Source organism: Mus musculus, chromosome 11 (genome assembly GCF_000001635.26).
Source record: "Mus musculus strain C57BL/6J chromosome 11, GRCm38.p6 C57BL/6J".
Lineage (NCBI taxonomy): Eukaryota > Metazoa > Chordata > Mammalia > Rodentia > Muridae > Mus > Mus musculus.
In genome coordinates this window covers 83,713,785-83,720,209 of record NC_000077.6, presented here as the reverse complement: position 1 = coordinate 83,720,209, position 6,425 = coordinate 83,713,785, and positions in this window count along the sequence as shown.

Genomic DNA, 6,425 nt, shown 5'->3' with positions numbered 1-6,425 from the left:
AGAAAAACTTTACAAATCATAAATTTAAAAATGGACTGGGCTGGGTGTGGTGGTGCACACCTTTAATCCCAGCACTCGAGAGGCAGAAGCAGGTGGGTCTTTGTGAGTTTCGGGATAACCTCATCTACACAGTGAGTTCCAGGACAGCCAAGGCTATGTAGAGAGACCCAGTCTCTAAAAAACAAAAAAGACTGGAAATCAGAATAGGTAAAGAATTCCTCTGACTCAACAAGAAAAAGAAGACACAATTTTAAAATGGCAAAGGAGTGTGAACGATGCTTCTCCAAAGAAGATATTTATTTACATGGTTAATAATCACATAATCACATGGGATTTTGACTTTGCCTATGATCCTAGCACTCTGGGAGACAGAAGGAGGCCAAGTTCAAGGCCAGCCTGGGCAAATTTAGTGAGACTTTATCTCAAAATAAAAAGTAATATGGATCTTGAAGTGGCCACCTCCTGTAGCCAGGTGGGACTTCCAGAGAAGGGAGGGACACACCAACCCACCCACAGAACCTTTGACCCCAAATTTGTCCTGCTTACTATGCCAGGGCCTAGCAAACACAGAAGTGGATGCTCACAGTCAGCTATTGAATGGACCACAGGGCCCCCAATGGAGGAGCTAGAGAAAGCACCCAAGGAACTAAAGGGAACTGCAACCCTATAGGTGGAACAACAATATGAACTAACCAGTACCCCGGAGCTCTTGTCTCTAGCTGCATATGTATCAAAAGATGGCCTAGTCGGCCATCGCTGGAAAGAGAGGCCCATTGGACTTGCAAACTTTATATGCCCCAGTACAGGGGAACGCCAGGGCCAAAAAGGGGGAGTGGGGGTGGGTGGGTATGGGGGACTTTTGGTATAGCATTGGAAATGTAAATGAGCTAAATACCTAATAAAAAAAATGGAAAAAAAAGAGAAGATTTGCAGGGATCAAGATGGAGCAGAGATTGACTCTCCATCTTGAACCAATGACTGACTCAACTTGAGAGCCACCCCAAGGGACAGAGCCAACCCCTGACACTATTACTAATACTCTGCTATGCTTGCAGACAGGAGCCTAGCATAACTGTCTCCTGAGAGGCTCTACCCAGCAGCAGATGGAAGCAGATGTAGAGACCCACAGCCAACCAATAGACAGAGCTTAGAGAGTCTTGTGGAACAGTGGGGGAAGGACTGAGAGAGCCAGAGGGGGTTAAGGGCACCACAAGAAGACCTACAGAGAAAACTAACCTGGGTCATGGGGCTCACAGACACCGACCCACCAACCAAAAAGCTTGCATGGGCTGCACCTAGGCCCCTACACGTTTGGAACAGATGTGCAGCTTGGTCTTCCTGTGGGTCCTCTAACAATTGGAGCAGTGGCTGCCTCTGACTCTGTTGCCTGCCTTTGGATCTCCTATCTGGGCTGCTGGGCTCAGTGGGAGAGGATGCACTAAGTCCTGCTGTGACTTGATGTGCCAGGGTGGGCTGGTACCCATGAAAGTCCTCCTCTTTTTTTGAGGAGAAAGGGAAAGGAAATGGGGAAGGGGAGTGTGAGAGTGGGACTGGGAGAAGGGGCGGGGCTTCATTCAGGATGTAAAGTAAATAAATAAACTAATGAATGAAAAAGAAGTAAAACAACAGCAACAACAAAAAGTCCTAAAACCAAAAACCAAAAAACCCAAGAGACCAGTCCTACTCCTCAGTGGCAGAGTGCTTGCCTAGATTTAGGCTCTGAGTACCAGGCTGGTTAGGTACCAGGCTGGTCAGATGCTTTGATGGGTAAAGATGGTTGCCACCAAACCTGACCACCTGAGTTCAGTCCTTAGCCTCCACATGGGAGGAGGAGAGAACCAACTGCTGAAGTTTTCTTCTGACCTCCACTTATGTGCTACACAGTTAAGCAGTTAATTAAAAACCAAAGCTAGGCAAGCCACAAATTTAATTCCAACTGTGAAGAAACTAGGAGCCTCATCCACTGCCGATGGGAAACTTTTGGAGACTCTTCAGAAAGAAGACAGAGTTGTGATATAATGGAGCAGCTAAGTTGAAAACACGTCCAGACCAAATTTGCTGCATGAACATCGGTGAGAGTATTTTGTAAAATTTACAAGGTGGGAATTGGCTCAAGTGCCCACCAACCAATGAAATTGCAGACTCCATATGGCACAAACATACAATGGACGTTATTTTTCCCCCTACAAAGAGTCAGGTTTTGCTAGATGTGGTAGACACAGATGAACTATGAAAACACTGGGAAATGCCACACTTAGAAGACTAGATGTTATTTGACTCCATTATGTGAAGTGCCCAGAGTAGGAAGGTGCTTCAGTATGGCAGCAATGAAGTTGGTTGCCAAGAGCAAAGGAAGGAAAAGAACATTTATGTCTTCCTAAATACTTATGGAGGTTTTTTGTTTTGTTTTGTTTTGTTTTTGTTGTGGAATTGTTCTGTATCAGACAGTGCTGGCAGCTGCTGCAAATTGTAAATGCACACTATCATTTGTAACTATGTGAATTTATCTCGTTGAGCATATCACACAGCTGGAGACATCCAGAGAGTCTGGTTTAATGAAGAGAATGGGCACTGGGGTTCTTTAAAAACTTCCAGGTGAGTCTAAGGGATAGGCAGACATCCCTGCTTGCTGAGAATGGAGTCTGACGGGGTGAGCATCCCTGGCTGGCAGTACTTCATGGGCATCACCACACCCTGCCAGTGGGAAAAGCAAAATCTGCCCTCGTGACTCTGAAGGGCAAGGGCAACTAGGTTCTCTGTGTCTTGAGCCTTCTGGCCCTTTGCCTAGGCACTTCTCTTTGCCAATTTTTATGACTTGCCAGTTGCAGCTAAAAGTAAAAGCCATAAAAGGCATGGATACAATGGCTTTTCTGAGTTCTGCAAGTTCTTCTAGGAAATGTGAGCATTGTTGTAGGAAATCTCCCAGGTTTCACAAACAGGATGATGGGAGAACAGAGAACTCCTAAGACACTCATTGGCATGTGATGTAACAGAGCCCGCCCAAAGGATGTTCTCATCTACAGTCTGTGAGATGACATTGCGCAAATATCCGGAACTTAGAAACACAAACTCTGAAGATTCATTTTCGAATGGATAGTAGATATACAACAAATCATTCTTTACAACAAAGGCTCTCCCTCCCCCTCTCTCCCTCCCCCTCCCCCCCCCACTCTTTTGGGGATGGTTGTTTTATCTTGAATTTGAGATGCTGCATTTGACTCAGTCAACCAAATTATTTTAAAAGATTGATTTTTATTTCTGTGTATATGTATGTGTATGTGCACATGTGTGTTGGCACTTTTCAAGACCTGAACGGGGTGTTAGGCTCACTAGAGCTGTAGTTATAGGTGGTTGTGTGCCATGTGTTTATGGATGTGGGTATCTCACAGTGTGTATGTGGAGGTCAAGGACAGCTTGCAAAGTTAGTTTCCACGTTCCATTGTGTGTATTTCAGGGATTGAACTCAGCTCATCACCATTGGCAGCAAGCATCATTACCTGTTGACACATCGCAGTGGACACAGATTTCCAATTTCTGTACAAGCACACAAACTTTTCAATTACCAAATGTAATGTCTGCATTTAACCACAGAAAAATATCTTTTCCAGTATTAGATTTTGTTATTTTGGTTGTTTTAACTATATAATTTTATTTGTTTTTATTAAATAAATTATTTGGCCTTCATGCTTTTGTAGAAACCCACTAGGGATTATGACACCTCAGCCATGCCTTCTTGATCAGATTTACAGTGCCAGCCATGAGTCTCCTCTCAGATCCAATCAGAAAGCTTGTTGGTTGTCACCATGACAGTCATGCTCCTGTTGTAGTTCCTGGGGTCCAAGCTGGATGGGGCTATTGGTGACTCTTCTTTCCCAACAGATTGCGTAGCACCCTAGTCTAGTTCCTTGGAAGGTTGTGAGCAGAAAGGAAACTTCTATCTGAAGTTCAGCCTGCTCTTTCAGCGTCTTACAGCCCAGGCATGGGGCATCTTCAGCATTAGGATCTTAGGTTTCGATAGACCCGATAACATTTAACGTTCTTAGGATTTCCACTTAACAGACAGCAAGCTCCTAAGGGAGAAACAATGACTCCCCCTCGCCTGCACAGTGCTTTGAACCCAGGGCCTTGTCCATAGTAGGTAAGTACACTACCACCAAGCCACATGCCTACTTATTAAGAGGTTTGAACTTTAGGTAATACGTTCAACTTGATGGGGCTACCCAAGATCAAAATGCAAGAGGCTAGACTCAACTCTTCCATGTGTAACTACTTAACCCATGTGATAGCTCATGGGATTTGGCTTTATTACCACTGAGGAGTAACCCTGGGGTAAACCTGCCCTGCCTAGCTATGTTTGTGGAAAGCTTTGCCTGTAATAATTTTTAGATTTACAGGAGAGTTACTTGAAGACAATATAAAGAGGTCTCTTATACTCTTCCTCCCCTAACTTCATTCACAGGGTTTTGACAGTAAATTCTCTACAAAGTAACTCAGTTAATTTTGACTGTGTATATAATTTATAATAAATCGAAATTCCCAGCTGGTATCCATTGTTTCCAATTACATGGCTTGATGCTTGGGCTGGGTATATATTGGCCAGGGGCTTACAGGGTTCTGGGTAGAGAATTCAGTAGCAGCTTGAGTTCCAGAACTTTCCATCTTTCACGGTGTTGAAGGAAAAGTTACTTTCAGGATTTGTTGTTGTTGTTTTATTCCATGGCTTTACAGACTTAATCCACGGAGGCCAGGACAACCCAGGGTGCAGACTCCTCTTGATCTGCCTCCTCCCCCTTTGCAGCAAGGTGCCATTGCTGGGCTCTGCTCATCTTTAAAGCTTTTTCTTTCTTCTCAGGGTGAGTCTGTTCGCTGTTGCTCTGAACTCACTCAAGCCCACAGGGTACTTGGCAGAGCCACCTGACTGCTATATTTGCATGACCTGGCTAAGGCTGTGGGGAAAGTACAACGTGCCCTGCCCAGGTTAGAGACAGACAAAAGAGAGTTTTGGGAAGCAGTTCGCTATGTTCCATAGCCCAACACCGCCAGGGTTCCAGAACTCTCTTGGAGACAGGAATATTGTCTCTCTTAAGCCCTTCCTTCCCAGAACACAGTGACAAACAGAACAATTCTCATCTCTTGATGAGGATGAGTGTCATTGTGGTCCTCAGAGAGCCTTGCATGTTTGGGAGCATCTGGAAAGAAATTGATAGGCACAAGCCACAGATTGCTTGGCAGTAAGCAGATGCACCTAGAGGCCATGTTGGATGACATGAGCTTGGCCTTGTTCTTGGACCACCCTTAGAGATGTTCAAGATATGCATGTTAGGATAAGGACAGGGATAGACTCACCAGTGTGAGATGGAAACTCCTAGCAGCAGGAGGAAAGAATGAGCAAACCGAATGCTACCCATTCTTTCCTTAGTCCACTGGGGCAAAGGGATGTTGGGTTTACACAGACCTGCCTGCAAGGTTAAGTTATGAGAAAATTAAAGTCCTAACAACTATTACTGAGAACTAGCAATGGAAAAGGAAATAGCAGGAAAAAGAGAACACAGTAAAACAGCAGTGTTTGTTTAGCTCACTTACAAACTAATTATTTATTTACTATATTTGTGTATTCATTTGTTTATTTATTTATGTATATTTATTTAGGGTTTTTGTTTGCTTGTTTTGTTTTTTAGACAGGGGTTCTCTGTGTGGTCTTACCTGACCTAGAACTCACTCTGAAGACCAGGCTGACTTTGAACTCACAGAGATCTGTCTGCCACTGCCTCCCATGTGCTGGCTCTAATGGCATGGGTCACCATAGTGTTGTGGGTTGTCCTGATGCTGTTTGAATTCTGATGCTAATTCTGCTCCCCCAAGAGGGATTGCCCCAATGAGCAGTCATAATGTACTCAGGTGATCTCATATTAACCTTCTCCCCATTTAACTGGTCAATAAAGTCTAGAACCTATGATTGGGCAGTGGAGGGGAGGGGTGGGATGGGAGGTTTGAGAGTGGGGTCAGGTGGTGAGGAGGAGAGGCCAAGAGGGGAAGGAGAGAGGACTGTAGAAGAGAAAGAGGAAGTCATGATGGGTCAAACCCACGTGGCCAGGAGAAACTGCGAGTAGCAAGGGATCTTATAGCTGGGGAATAAGTTATTATAGTGTTATATTTGTCCAATCTAGGCATATACCTTATAATTATAATAACTGGATTGTGTATTTTTTATATGTGCTTATTGGGGTTGGAAATTCCAACAGCACCATGCCCAGATATTTTTTATTTTGGGGAATGAAAGTTTGCTACATAGCCAGACTTGTGATCCTTAAGCCTCCCATGTGCTGGGCCCAGAAGTTTGTTACAAACAAGCCAAGCAGTGAGCACATCCCCCTTAGGAGGGGCTTTATAATAGAGAAAAACTCTCCGGCCACCATGGAACTGCT